Genomic DNA, 15,739 nt, shown 5'->3' on the forward strand with positions numbered 1-15,739 from the left:
CAGAAACGTTTTAAGACAAGCAGCTTGGAAATACTATAAAAATTCAATACTACAGCTTTGCGTTTGTAAATGTTGCATAAAGGAGGGGAGCAACACTTTGCTGTTTAGCTTAAATCCCTCATCAAGCATTCCAGATTCAAAGTCTAGAGACATACTTACAAAACATATTTCAGAATGAAGACATTTACTGCCCTCCCCAAAAAAAATTCTTAAAGAGGATTATTACTCTTGCATTTAAATCCAAAACTTTAGAAAGTTTTGTGGGAGGGAATCCCACTAACTCAAAATGGAATCAAAATCCAGTTTTGAAAAGGAGCACCCAGCACAGTGATTTTGATTCTACTTTCGGGAAACCCTTTCCACATTAGCTTTTCTCCCGAGGAATCCCTATTATTAGAGGATTTTGAGGCATATCATAGTGTGCAGTGTACATACCAGGCCTGCTGGTCCTTGCTTCTGTCCTGTGTGAACACGGAATATGCCCCTACAGCCGCATAGTAATGCTGAGCAAGTTGTGTCTCTGGGAATACTGACCTTCATTACTTTTCCCCTGATAAGCTGCCAAAGGATTTCAGACCTCCCTAGACTACACTTTGAAAACCATTGCCCTATCAGAACACATACAAAACATGTCTCTATCAACATATTAACACTACTGATTCATCTGGGTAGTACTTATGAAATTACCTGTAACTGGAACTTATATAGATAAGCTGGTTTCTTCTGAGGTTTCTTTTTATATCAGTAGGATGGAGAATACCTATTTATTATGTCAGATTTTATCAACTACCTCTCCCAGGCATGTCCGTTTCAGGGGCCTAATGCAGCCCACCGGTCGGTTTAATCCGGCCCCTGTGGCAGTTTATTTCCTGGGGTAAAATCCTTAAAAAACCTCAACTACTTCAATCCTTAAAAAAGGTAAGTAACTTTGGTCGGCCCTCACAGCCCATCACTTCAAGAAATCTGGCCCTCTTTGGAAAAAGTTTGGACACCACTGCGTCTAAACGAACCCCGCTGAATCATCAGAACACTTTTCCAGTTACATGTGTTTAAACCTAAACATGGTCAGCTGGACAGTTCTTCAAAATGTTGTAGAATATTGGGGAAAATATTATTGGAGATTTGAAATAGAGTTTTGCACCAAAGGGACATACGTCCATGATAGCATTACAAGTCTGAATTTTTACAATATAGTATGAGGCAAATATAGCATCCAGAACAGAGCTAGACTTTTACTCCCAAAACAGGTTGTTCTCAAACGGTGGCATACTGCTCACAGCTAGTCTGGTTTGCGTATACTTTAACAAATTTACTTCTACATTATGCCCATTCTATATGAAGCCAACTTAAAAAGTTTCCAAGTTAAAACTCTGCTTCTTCTGTATTTAGTGAAGCTGTATTACACACTCCAACTAGCAGTGCTTTGTCTGACAAATTGATCAGTGACACAACATAAGTGCAAACCTAGCAAACCTACCTGTTACTTACCAAAGCTTCCTGATTACTTCCCCCAGCCACCAATACATCAGTGTGCACTAGGAATTGGAAAGGAATTCAGCATATCCCTTTAATATTTTGTTGTGGACCCAGATGCCACCTGAAAATGCACAGCAGCATGTTTCCTCTGAAGCTGGGTAGGAACAGAAGTACAGTGTGAACGCAATCCGTTCCGGAGCCCCGTTCGCATCCTGAAGCAAACACAACCCGTGTCTGCGCGTGCATGGGTCACGATTCACCACTTGAGCGTCTGCACATGCGCAAGCAGCGAAACCTGGCAGTAATGTGCTCCATTACTTCCGGGTCTCCGCGGAGCACAACCCGAAAATGCTCAACCTGAAGCATATTTAACCCGAGGTAGGACTGTATAACTGTCCACTGTCTCTGAAATCTTCATAACCCTTGTACTGCTGAACTAACAGTTCAATGGAAAAGTAATTTTCCAATGAACAAACATTTCTATATTCAGTTAATATAGCAGCTAATAAGTACAAAAACAAAGATACTCATCTTCTGCAGCAACCAGTTTTCTTTTAATATAGGGGTTCTCAAAGGGTGTGACACACCACATTGGTGTGGCTGAAGAGGATGGCAAGTGTGGCAGGAAGATTCAAGGACAATCAAAGAAAGATTTTAACATTTCAGTGTTGTGTTGTGTAGTATAGTAATATGGATAGACATATTTTCAAAATGAGAGCAAGAGCAAGCGATACAGAGGACAATTCTAGCTGTGATTCAGAATCACCACTCAAACAGGGAGCTGAAGAAGACTCGTTTAACTGGACACCAGTAGCAGGCCAAAGCAAATCTCCAAAAAAGAAAGTTTGTCAACAATATGCGGATAGCTATCTTGTTTGTATCCTTTGCTCCCATGCAGGCTACACAAGTCCTGCTCAGAGTAGGCGAAATAAAATTAATGAACATAACTAAGTTAGAACCATTAATTTCAACAGGTGTGCTCTATGTAAAACTTAGTTGAATACCACCCATATACGTAACTAGAAATCCGGAGCATGTTCCTCCAAATTAGAGAATATGAACTTTGATTAATACTTCTGGCAATTTGAACATATACAAGCATGCAGATCAACTATCCTGCTTCCCTTATCCTTTCACTGTTTACCCACTAAATCTCTTGGAAGTATGGTCCCTTTATAAACAGGCAAGATCACGAGACATAGTCCCCAGGCATTGCAAACCCAAAGAATTACACAACATTCAGCTAATTCAGCCTGTTCTCAATACCAGATGTATTTCTGGAGACTGTATCATAAAAAAAATCACAGTAGGACTTGCAAAGCTAACTTAGATCACTTTAAAAGACAGACCTATTTTACGACTCAGCAAAGGACTTCAGTTTTAACACAGCAACGTCTATTCCTTTTGCAGGTAGCGAGACTGACAGATTAACAACCTACCCCCTGTGTGTAACCGTTAATGCTCCCTTGATCTCGAACTTACTCTGACTTTACAATTCTAAATACACTGATTTATATCCAGAGATTCCCATGAATGGAGTTCTGCTTATAGATCTCCCACTGGCAGAAGCAAGCTAAACTATGGGATTCGCTCCCAAAGGAGGCTGGGATGGCCACCAAGTTGAATGCCTTTAAAAAAAGGACTGGGAAAATTCAAGGAGGAGAAGAATATCAATGCCTTCTAGCCTGGGTGTCTATGTTCTGCCTTCCACAGTTACAGACAATGTGGTTCGCAAGACTAGTTGCTGCAATGAGGAGTGCTTTTGTGTTTGGGTCTTGCTTGCATGCTTCTCATAGGTATCTAGTTGGAGACTATGAGAACAGGATCCTGGACTAGATGGACCATTGGCCCGACCCAGCAAACTCTTCTTATATTCTTATGTAACATTCTCTAGGAAAAAATAAAGATTCCATAGCAGACAGTCAATAAATTGTTGCATGAGCAGACTTCCCCACTACAGCCCCTGGTCTGAAGAGTTCCCAAACCCTCTGAAGCAGACAGGGGTGCAGCGGGGGGGGGGTGCAGCCGGGGCAATTGCCCCGGGCGAATTTTGGGTTGGGCGTGTGCTGCTCACACCGCCCTCCAAGTCAGCCCACTGCGCTAGGTAAGCCCTCACCACCGAAGCGGCAGTCTGGAGCAGCAGGCCCTCTGTTTGCCCTCTGCGCCCCGCCATGGAAACACTCCTTGCAAAGCCATTTGGGGAGGGCGCATGAGAAGGGTACATAGCTGTTGTGGCGAGCGTTCCAATAGCGAGGGCTGGCCATGTGCAGCTGGCTCCTTCACCCTCCGCGCCCTGCCCCAGCTTCCATGGGAACATGCTCCACCGCTGGGAGCAGATTCTGATGGCATGCACAGGAGCTGCAGGGAAGAGGAAATCCACCTGTATGCACTGAAGTCCATTCTGCTTGTTTGTGGACACCTTTGCATACAACCCACTGATTCACTAAAGCTTTTTCTGCACAGTTTATTTTTACAAGCTGTTCTCTTGTGTGTTTTTTTGTTTTAAAGTGCTTATTTTTAAGTAAAAAAGTTTATGATTTTGGATTCCAAGAATCTTGAGTAGTTACCTGACATCTGCTTGGCATGGGCTACATAAAGGTAAAGATACAGGGACCCCTGACCATTAGGTCCAGTCGCAGACGACTCTGGGGTTGCGGCGCTCATCTTGCTTTATTGGCCGAGGGAGCCAGCGTACAACTTCCGGGTCATGTGGCCAACATGACCAAGCCGCTTCTGGCAAACCAGATCAGCGCACGGAAACACCATTTACCTTCCCACTGGAGTGGTACCTATTTATCTACTTGCACTTTGACGTGCATTAGAACTTGCTTTTTTGTGAAAAGTTTTAAGACAGCAGTAACAGCTGTAATTACCAATGGATGAAACAAGGCCTTGTTTTGTGTCTATCACTAGCAAGATACACTGTGAAAGGTGTCATGAAGGGGGAAAAATAGGGCAGAGGGAGGAAAAGCTATGAACACCATGTGTTTTGTGTATGAAATCCCTGAAGTGGCTGCAATGGCTCAAATGAAGCCAGAACCTCAATGAAAATGCAGGGTGCTTTCATTATCACATTTCCAGAATAGCAAAGATGTGTCAGAGTATATTAGGATGTGACTTTATCACCATCCACTTTGAGATGCTGAACCTGTTTAATTCCTAGATATGAATAGTATAAATAGTTTGGAATACAAATATAACTGAGCTCAATGCGAAGCCCAATGTAAAGCAGTAGCAGGTCTATTTTAACTCTGTTTGATATGCTGCAATTTTTTTAAAAAGATCAGATGCATGAACCAGTAACATTTGTTTTAAAAATTAAAAACTAAAGATTAATGTCTAAAATACTTCTACCCTTTCTGTGATAACATTGCAAGCTATTTAAAGCATTTTTAAAAAAAATCTAGACAAGACTTGGCCAGTCAAGTTCACCACACATTGGAAGGAATTAAACATTGCACTAAGGTGATCCTTTTCTAAATGCAAGTGTTTCTGCTTGCTCAATGGAACAACCTCTATCTCCTTTCTCAGCATGCTGTTCTAGGAGTTCTCCTGACCCTCCAGACTAAATATGGGGAAGGCACAGGGGCACGCAAGGTGAGGAGAGATGGGAAATCCTGTTGCCCTAACAGGAGTTCTTGCACTGGCTTCTGCTAGTGCACCAGGTTAGTGGAATCTGGGCTATCAGCCATATTACACAAAGTTTTACACATTTTACAAAGTCATTACACATTACACAAAGTATTACACATTACACAAAGTCATGGTTTAGCACAATGTAAATGAGCAGGAGCACCTATGTGGATGAGCAATAAAGACTATTTTTTTTATTTTAAAAAATAGGTCAAACCATGCTCAGGAATCAAATGTAGATCCTAAGTAAATTGTGAATACCAGTTTACTTTATTGCTCAAAGAGCTTTCTAAGAGAGCCAGTGTGGTGCAGTGGTTAAGAGCGGTAGTCTCGTAATCTGGGGTACCAGGTTCACATCTCCGCTCCTCCACATGCAGCTGCTGGGTGACCTTGGGCCAGTCACACTTCTTTGAAGTCTCTCAGCCCCACTCACCTCACAGAGTGTTTGTTGTGGGGGAGGAAGGGAAAGGAGAATGTTAGCTGCTTTGAGACTCCTGAAGGGGAGTGAAAGGCAGGATATCAAATCCAAACTCTTCTAAGAGTACAACACTGATTTTGACTAGCTGTGCATTTTCTCCTTCCTTTCCTAGCCGCTGAAAGAGAAAATGCAATGGAGGTGCAACTATACACCTACCTTTTCTGGAAGATGGGGACTGTGGTGGAGGGTGTAACTACCATGAAGCATGCAGCCATGGCAGTAAAGTATAGGCACTGTACCTAGCATAGGCAGAAGACTGCTACATCACACCACGTAAGATTTTTTTCATCCCACCGTCCAGCCAAAAAAGGCTTCCGTGTAGGCTTATAAATCACTGCAAACAAGACAATATGAATAGGATCCATACAGAGATGGCTCTAGATACTGAGCCATCTAACCCTAAACGACTTTGGACCAAAATACTTAGCAGAATACCACCCCTAGTCAATCTTTATGACCTCCTGAGAAGTCCCTGTTAGTTATTCCCCAACCAGCAGAATAGGTCAAGGTAAAGGACCCCTGGACATTTAAGTCCAGTCAAAAGTGTCTATGGGTATGGTGCTCATCTCCAGGTCAAGGGAGCTGGCGTTTGTCCACAGTCAGCTTTCCAAGTCATGTGACAAACATGACTAAAATGCTTCTGGTATAACGGAATACCATGACGGAAACCAGAGCACACGGAAACGCCGTTTACCTTCCCATCGCAGAGGTACCTATTTATCTACTTGCACTGGCATGCTTTCAAACTGCTAGTTTGGCAGAAGCTGGGACAGAGGAACGGGAGCTCACCCCGTCGCACGGATTCGAACTGCCGACCTTCTGGTCAGCAAGCCCAAGAGGCTCAGTGGTTTAGATCACAGCACCACCTGCGTCACATAGTGACAAGGTGGAAGACTACCTTCTTGGTTATGTAGCACCCGTTCTCTGGAATGCCCTCCATCACTGTAATATATGATGCAGAGGCAATAATAACCTTCAAACGCCTCTTAAACATTTCCATGTTTACACAAGCTTTCATGGACTCTGACTTGTATTTTAATTCTCTGTTCTATGTACTGCTCAGTTTTATCCGTGGTATATAGTTTTGGGTTTTTTTCTTTGCAGCTTGTAGGTAGGTTTATTGAATACAGTGGAACCTTGGTTCTCGAACGGCTTAGTTGACAAACAAATCGGATCCTGAACACCGAAAACCCAGAAGTGTTCCAGTTTTCAAACATTTTTCGGAAGCCACTGAGCCTTGGTTTTTGAACATTGTGGGAGTCGAACGGATTATGCTCGAGAAACAAGATTTCACTGTACTATTGTACAGTGGTACCTCGGGTTACATAAGCTTCAGGTTAAACACACTTCAGGTTACAGACTCCGCTAACCCAGAAATAGTACCTTGGGTTAAGAACTTTGCTTCAGGATGAGAACAGAAATCGTGCTCTGGTGGCGCGGCGGCAGCAGGAGGCCCCATTAGCTAAAGTGGTGCTTCAGGTTAAGAACAGACCTCCAGAACGAATTAAGTACTTAACCCAAGGTACCACTGTATTTTTATTGTGCTTATATAAAGCAGTTAACTATTTTTATTACATTAAGTGGTTTAAAAATTGCATGAATGAAATAGAGCAAGTGTGATTCACAAGATTATTAACAGAAGGTCCAAATAAAACTTCTGCAACACGTAATATTTGCCACTGAGCAGCACACCAACTAGCCTATGATTGTAGTATACAAATAGTCACTTGCAACCAAAAAGGTGTAGCAAAGGTTAAACATAAACTCTAAATGGGAGCACCTGTACAATATTTTGTGTTGTGTTTATAAAAGTGAAGATAACACTTCTCTGTCTTCCAGGGTGAACATCAACATCTGCGAGGGGTAGGCCCCAAACCAGCGGGTTCAAATGACAAAGAAAATTTATTTGTACTAAGCATTAGAACTTCCTGATGCTGCTAGCTGTTTGACAACAGAACAGACTGCCTCAGAAGATGATGGATTCTTCATCATTAGATGGACATCCAGCCTCTGTTTAAAAACCCTTATCAGGGATAGGTTTCCTGCATCAGCAGCGGGTTGGACTAGCTGAACTTTGAGGCCCCTTCCAACTCTCTGACTTTGTAATACTTAGTTCAAAAATTAATTCCACCCATTATGCTATACATTAAGTTGTAGAATAGATGTGTATGTAAATAAAAAGAGCTGAACTATATTCAAAAAATGACAGACAAGCCTCAAATTGGTGCTTCGTAGAAAAATTGTATTGCAGCAGTCAAAACCACTGTCTGCCCAAAGGTGATCAGAAATCCTCATCAGGGTAACGAGATAAGATATTATCTTCCTACAAAGATTATTTCCTTACAGTGCAACCCTGTATCTGTTTATTCAGAAGTACAACTGTGTTCAATGAGGCTTACAGCACAATGCTACGAATACCTACTCAGATTCAAGTGCCACTGATTTCAATGAAGTAAGTAAGTTTCGTATTATAGCGTTACTCCCTGTTTAGTATATTGCAGCCTTAGGTACCTTACTCTCAAGGGATTCTTCCTTCAGGAAAAAAATGTATCTGGTTATTCTCCCCATGGAAGTTTACAAATTGAAATACTTGAGAAAATTTATAGGTTTTACTCTGCCAAATTAAAAAAGGATCCTACCAAACACCAGTTTGAGGCCTGCATCTCTTCTTTTGAGTTCTTTTCCTTTTCATTCATTCTTTCTTGAGCTGCATTCAGGCATCTACTCTGTTGCTACAAAGCAGCCAAAGGGAGATCTGCCTGATGGTCCTATATCTATGGCACAGATGGGGTACTTTCTTACACTGGAAAAAAGATAATAAAATATTAATAATATTTAGCATTTACGAAGCACTCTTCACAGACATTATCTCAATGAATTCACAAGGGAGATCAGCACCACTATACCCATAACACAGATGGGCATAGTGCTGGGTGGAGCTAATGGGATTGGTGAAGGCTGACCTAGCAAATGCATGGATGATTGTGGGGGCTGTCACCAGAATTTTTTGTATGCTATCAATAATAATAATAATAATAATAATAATAATAATAATAATAATAATAATAATTTATACCCCATCCATCTGGCTGGGTTTCCCCAGCCACTCTGGGCGGCTTCCAACAGAACACTAAATTATCAACTGCAAGCCACTTTGAGGGCAAGTGAGTGGTGGGAAAGTAGCATATAAATGTTGTTACAACAGCCATCAACTTCCTCACTCGTTCACCACTATGCATTTGGTGCACTGTGAATATTTTCTATAAGCCTAAACCAGATCCACATGAAAGTTCACTGCAAATAAGGCGTTGCTTACATAACCAGCTCTGTTAAGATTAAAGTCCTTCAGACCATAGATTTCATTATACTTAAGTTAGCCGTAGTACAATAATTCTCAAAAGTGGGAGGATTACAAGGAAGATCAGCAACAGAGGGTATCAGCAACAACCATGCAACAACCATGAAGGCATTATGGCATAACAGCAGAATCAACTACGGGTGGGACCATCACATGACTCCAAAGACATCAAAGGAATTCCATTAGTAGGCTCCTTAGCTTTAAGTCTGGGAACTGTTGAAACTGTTGTTTGCTGACATAGGTTTTCTAAAAAGAACTAATTACCTATCTAAGCAAACACAATACAAAAAGTTACAATATTTTTTTCAGTCTTTGCTATATTCCAGCTCTAAAAGTGCTTAACTTAAAAAAAAAAATCATTTATCCACTAGAAATTATGTTTACCATTTACAATACAAGATTCTAGACCTGGGAGAGAGAAAATGTTGCTTATATTTATCTTACAATAAAAGCCAGCTGCTACACAACCACGTCTCAAAATTTGTAAACTGCTTTGAGGTTTGTTTTTTACCAGTCATGCAGCGAATAAATTTTATGAAATAAATAAGCTGCACTTTTACTAAATGAATAATAGTAGAATAAAATATACACAAAATAACTGCTATGGTTTGGGGCTTCTCCTCAAATTAAAAGGTTTATTTCCACAAACTACATGGACATTCAGATTTTATACCTTTCTACTAAGAAGATCACTGAATTCAAAGGGACTTACTTCCTTGAAATTGTGTGCTGAATTGCACCCCTTATAAAGTGAAGAGCCTCATTCACAGCATTTGTGATCACAGCATATTTGACCTTGCAAATAATATCACTCTAATATTCAGTCAAAGTTACTTTTAATACTGTACTGAAATAGTAATTCTTACTTTTTAGGCTGTTTCTCAGGTGTGGCTTCAGCCAAGTTACTCAAAAAGCCTTTTTTCCAGTTTGCACTACACTCACAAGCATATTCCCTCCTTGCTTCAACTATTTCACCAACATATCCTTAATTTCAGTCACACATAACTGTGAAGTTGTTTTGAGTTCCAAGCCTGAATAGGATTCTGTTATTTCTGGTGGCTAAACTATGTAGTAAATCCTGGCAGGCCTTGAGCCCAAAATATAGCTTCCACTGGAAAGAAAATTCCTTTCCATATCCCAACCCTATCCCAACCCAGGAAGTTACAATCAAGGTTGTTGTTTTTTAACATTGTATTTCACAAAGCTTAGTTCTCTGGGGCAACATCCCATGTTCATCATACTCAGAGCAGACTCTTTAAAATAACTGACTTAAAACTCACTTGATTTCAATGGGCCTATTCCAAGTACAAGTAGTACAACTAATACTGGCCATCAACTTTTGTGCAATCAAGTCTAGTTGCAAAGGGGAGGGGTGTTGCCCCCCCCCCAAAAAAGTACCGTGCTTTAGTTTAAGGTGTATCAAAATGCTAAAAATTAATAGTATTTGAACCACCACAGAAAAGCAAGCCTCTGTGACATAGACCTTTTTTCCATTTGAAAATCTCACTTGCTTCCATCGACATTTTCACTTAGGAAAGGGTGCAAGGTCACAACTTTCCCTTACTCCCCACGCCATTGATCTAAGCACGGCCTGCGCTGGCTTGCCACGCCATTACTTTTCCAGGCACCCACCTTTTGCCTGCTTACAAAAGAACCGATTTCCCTTCCACCCCAATCTCCGATTTCACCATTGCCCGTCCCAACCATCTCCGAAACGCACGAGAGGTTGAAGGGGTCGCTTTTCTTTCTTTCTTTTAATCTAGTATTTATTTCCAACTTCGATCTTGGAGGGGCGGAGCGTGGGGGGGGAGTGTCGATAGGAGGGGAAGCCTCCCGTTCAAATCCTGGAGTCCTTGTCCTCCCTGCTCAGCTCCACAAAGCCCCGGGCTGGATCCAGACCCCACCCCCACCCCGCACTTTGGAGCGCCGTCCATTTAAACAGGGAAAACGGGCGGAGGACAACGTCGCTCGGCAGCGCTACCTGGCGCCGCGAGGTTATTATATCGCGCATATACCGCGCGTATAAACCGCTTTTTCTTGGCCCGTCTAGTTGAGCCCTTGGGTCCCCGCGAACCTGAAGAGTTGCGTGTGGGGTTTTTTTGTGTTTTGATTTTTTTTTAAACTACCCCCGCCCTTTAAATAAAAGCTTCCACGTTCGCCGGCCTGAAATGCCCCCCTTTTAGCTGTTTGGAAAAGAAAAAGATCCGCCAAAACACGCGCCCGCCCGCCAACACGCACCCCACCCATCGGTGTGTGGCTCTGGTTTCCGCAGCTCGAAGGTCCCGCTTCCCCCGGAGCAGCCGGGGCTCGAACCCGCGCCCCGCCTCGCCCCTCACCCCCGCCCTGAGGCAACTGGGACCCCCGAGGGGGAACCAGCCCCCGAGCTGCTGGGCTCCCGCAGGCCCCTCCGCGCCCCCAGGGCCCTCTCTCTCCTCCGGCCCCGCTCGGCCTCCGGCCTCCTCGCTCCAGCCCGACCCCCGACCCCGGCGGACCCCGCCCCGAGCCCCGGGGCCCCGCCGAGCCCCTCGGCCGGCCCACGCCCCCCTCCTCGCCCTTCGCCCTCCCCGAGAGGGAACGGGGAAGTCCCGGCTTACCTGTCATTGCTTTTCTACGCCATCTTGGATCCACTTGTCAACGTCCTCGCAGGGCATTGTGGGGAAGGAGGGAGGGAGGGGGGAAGAGGAGAGGGAGGGAAGGAAAGGAAAGAGAGCGGGGGGGAGCTCTCTTCTTCCCTCAGCCCCGTCCTTCCCACCCCCCTCTCTCTCTCACACACAAGCCTCACGGCGGAGAAAAGTTAAGCAAGAAGGGGGAAGGTCGTGCTTCTGCAGAATTGCTTGCTCAGCTATAAGGGGAGGGGGTGAGGAAAGAGGGAGAGGCATTTGATGGGGAGGCAGGCAAGGTGACTAGTATTATTATCATTATCATTGTTATTATTATTATTATTATCATCATCCTCATCATCAGTACTTTTTTCCCTAAAAAGATGTTTAGGGGAACTCTCATTTTGACTCAAGGAAATCACCATTTTATAGTTCAAATCGGGGAAAATAAATACAGTGGTACCTTGGGTTGCAGACGCTTCAGGTTACAGACTCCGCTAACCCAGAAATAGTACCTCGGGTTAAGAACTTTGCTTCAGGATGAGAACAGAAATCGTGCTCTGGCGGCGCGGCGGCAGCAGGAGGCCCCATTAGCCAAAGTGGTGCTTCAGGTTAAGAACAGTTTCAGGTTAAGTTTGGACCTCCGGAACGAATCAAGTACTTAACCCGAGGTATCACTGTACAGGAAATGGACAAAAGTACAAAGATTCACAAAATGATTAGGGGTAGGCGTACCACTGCGTCCCCCCAGAAAAAAACACTGAACATCCTTTTTTAATTATTATTATTATTACCATTATCATTATTTTCTTGGTTATATTATTATTATTATCATCATCATTTAATTTTTATTATTATTATCATTGTTGTTATTATTATTACCATTTAAAAAATTTTATTATTACTATAATGATCATTATTTTATTTATTATTCTTATCATTGTTGCTGTTGTTGTTGTTACTTGTGCCATTTTTCTAGAAAAAGAGGTGCAGGAACTCACCACAAACACCTCTCTCGTTCTCTTAGAATGGCCCACCAGAAAGGATTGCCGGAACGGAGTTCCAGAAATTTCTGGCTGAAATAAAAAGCCCTGATTATCATGATCATAATTTCTATACTGCTTTATACTTTAAAGAAAAAAAATCTCAAAGCGGTTTACATGGTATGGTGCAAAGAAAAGTGAAGCAAGCAGGAGGAGGGTTGTGCTCGTATGGGGTTAAAAGTAAAGGTAAAAAAGATAAAAGACCCTTGGACAGTTAAGTCCAGCCAAAGGTGACTATGGGGTTGCAGCGCTCATCTGGCTTTCAGGCCAAGGGAGCCGGCGTTTGTCCACAGACAGCTTTCTGGGTCAGGTGACCAGCATGATTAAACCGCTTCTGGCGCAACGGGACACTGTGACAGAAATCAGAGCTCATGGAAACACTTTACCTTCCCACTATTTATCTACTTGTGCTGGTGTGCTTCCAAACTGCTACGTTGGCAGGAGCTGGGATAGAGCAATTAGAGCTCACCCCAACTGCTGACCTTCCAATTGGCAAGCCCAAGAGGCTCAGTGGTTTAGACCCCAAGACCACACGTACAAACACCGCACACTGGGCATCCGTGTTGCTTACTCAGCCATGTGGGGGGGACGAAGTGGTGAGGTGGGAGTGGAAGGCAAGGTGGTTGGTTTTTTAAAAAAATATTATCATTTCTATACTGCTTTATATTTTAAAGAAAAAATCTCTAAGCAGTTCACATGGTATGGTTCAAATAAGTGAAATTAAAAGGTAAAGGTACCCCTGACCGTTAGGTCCAATCGCGGGCGACTCGGGTTGCGGCGCTTATCTCGCTCTATAGGCCGAGGAAGCCGGTGTTTGTCCACAGACAGCTTCCAGGTCATGTGGCCAGCATGACAAAGCTGCTTCTGGCGAACCAGAGCAGCGCACGGAAACGCCGTTTACCTTCCCGCCGGAGCGGTACCTATTTATCTACTTGCACATGACGTGCTTTCGAATTGCTAGGTTGCCAGGAGCAGGGACAGAGCAATGGGAGCTCACCTAGGCTCTGTGCTTTAGACCAGAGCACCACCTAAACGGTTCACATGGTATGGTGCAAATAAGTGGGGTTACTGACCCCAAAGCTGGCTGGTTTTGTTTGTTTGTTTTGCAGGAGATTATTTTTATTTTTTTAAAAATTGGGGTTTTTTGTGAGAAAGAGAGGGCAGAAAACATGAAATGGTTGACTTGTGCCACTCCCATCCCATAAGCAGCATTGTGGAGTAAAAGGCAGTCCACAGTCTCGAGAAAGAACAAATCTTGGTCTGTGGGTCACATACAGTACATAACTGACAAAAATCAGAAGGTTGTTTCCGTTTTGGCAGCACGTACAAGATTTATTTATTATTTCCAACATTAAATATCCTGCTGCGACAATTTGGTCACCCCTAGTAAAATGCTGTGCTTTGTGCACATAATTAGTTATTCATTGGATTCAACTTCGTTGCACAGGAGTAGTTAAAATTCTATATAAAAATTAGCGACATTTTCCATAAAATGTACAGAATATGATTTGTAGTAGTTATAGCTGATGGTGTTTAAAGCAGAGTGATAAAAATCATAGAATTGTAGAGTTGGAAGGGACCACTAGGGTCATCTAGTCCAACCCCCTGCAGTGCAGGGAAATTTCACCAACGTGGGGTTCAAACCCACAACCCTTAGATTAAGAATCACATGCTCTACTGAATGAGCCATCCGATTTAACTCACACAGCCTAATATCACTACTGTTTTACCGTCTTGGTCACATCAACACCATACATTTAAATCACATGACTTCCCCTAGAGAATCCTGGGAACTTTAGTTCATCAAGGGTGCTGGGAATTGTAGCTCTGCAGGAGGTAAAATACAGCTTTGCGGGGGGGGGGGAGCCATGTGATTTAGATGCTTTCCCAACAAGCTAAGTTTATTTTTTTTCTCCCACTCTGCATCTGGAAATGTTTTTAAATTTTTACCATCCTGGACTCCTTTGGGAGGAAGATAGGGTATAAATTTAATAATTAAACAAATGTGTGGTGTGGATTTGACTTGAAAGAGTTACCTGTAGCCATTCTTCAACTTGCCATGGATGAATAACAATTTCTTGCATTTTTTCAATTTATTTTTTAATTAATTTTTTTAATTACATTTTCCAACATACATTTATAGTATCCAATCTAAACTTATCACATATTTTCTCTTTTAGACTTCCTTCAACCTCTCTGACAATCATCCATTATTCAAATTTTTAAATACACATTTCCTAATTTTAGCATATTTTCGATTTAACTCCAAAGTTGGCTTCGGCTACAAAGTCATGCAGTGGAGAGTGTCAACTATCAGTGCGTTTTAAAGGATACTTCTCAGCTATAATAATTGAAATATACTCAGAGTCGCAAAGTGATTTCATTCTCTTTATTCAGCTCATAGTGGTGAGGAGGAATGAATGAAAGTCCCCTCACAGTATCTGCTTTATATACATTATTTACACAATGGGCTGCACATGATTGGCTAATTCCGGAATTCTACTGTAAGCCAATCAGGTTGTGGATTCACTTCTATCTGGAGCAGGATTGGGTGGTTCCTGCCAATCATACTGCTGCATTGTTCTAGGACCAATCAGACTGCTGCATTCTGAATCCTATTGTTCTAGGACCAATAAGACTGCTGCAGTTTGGATCCTATTCAACTCAGTACATAACAATAATATAACCAAGGAAAGGGGGGAGGTGTTGTCCCAACACATTCCATTAAATTTGCTTGTTTTCCTTTTGAGTAAATCTTCATAAGATCAGACTGCAGTCTTTCAGACGTGAAACACAGATTTTTTTTTTGATTTTTTTTAAGGAGGGGGGTTACCTCTGAAGCCAGCATAACGTTGAACAATTCAAACACCAGGCACATTTTTAAAGCTACACCAACCTTTGAATAACTGACTCTACCAGCATATCTAATGGCTGCATTGCTCATTTGGGCAATCAATGCACAATTACAGTACAACCCTCTATCTGTCCATTCAGAAGTAAGTTACACTGAGTTCAGTCAGGCTTGCTTCCAGATAACTGGGTATAGGATGGCAGCCTTAATGTGCTGCTGAGATAAAGGCAGTTGTTTAAATCATGTGAGCTCGTCACTGACCTGTGCAAAAATGCCATTGGGGTCCATTTCCTAATCAGT

At 42.6% G+C, this 15,739-nt stretch overlaps 1 protein-coding gene across 4 annotated transcripts in view; it reads right to left on the minus strand.

Annotated features, from left to right (window-relative positions):
* Positions 1-11,633, minus strand: part of HELZ (helicase with zinc finger) — a 119,842-nt gene extending 108,209 nt beyond the window's left edge. For 2 of the 4 annotated variants that reach the window (XM_081181220.1, XM_081181218.1), the window contains exon 1: positions 11,540-11,633. The gene's annotated coding sequence lies outside the window, so the exon portion shown is untranslated. Of the gene's footprint in view, positions 1-8,226; positions 8,391-11,539 lie in introns of all 4 variants that reach the window. The other 2 variants (XM_081181219.1, XM_081181221.1) reach the window with 2 other exon arrangements.
* Between the last annotated feature and the right edge of the window lie 4,106 nt (positions 11,634-15,739).

This window comes from Podarcis bocagei, assembly GCF_964188305.1.
Source record: "Podarcis bocagei genome assembly, chromosome: 2".
Classification (NCBI taxonomy): domain Eukaryota; kingdom Metazoa; phylum Chordata; class Lepidosauria; order Squamata; family Lacertidae; genus Podarcis; species Podarcis bocagei.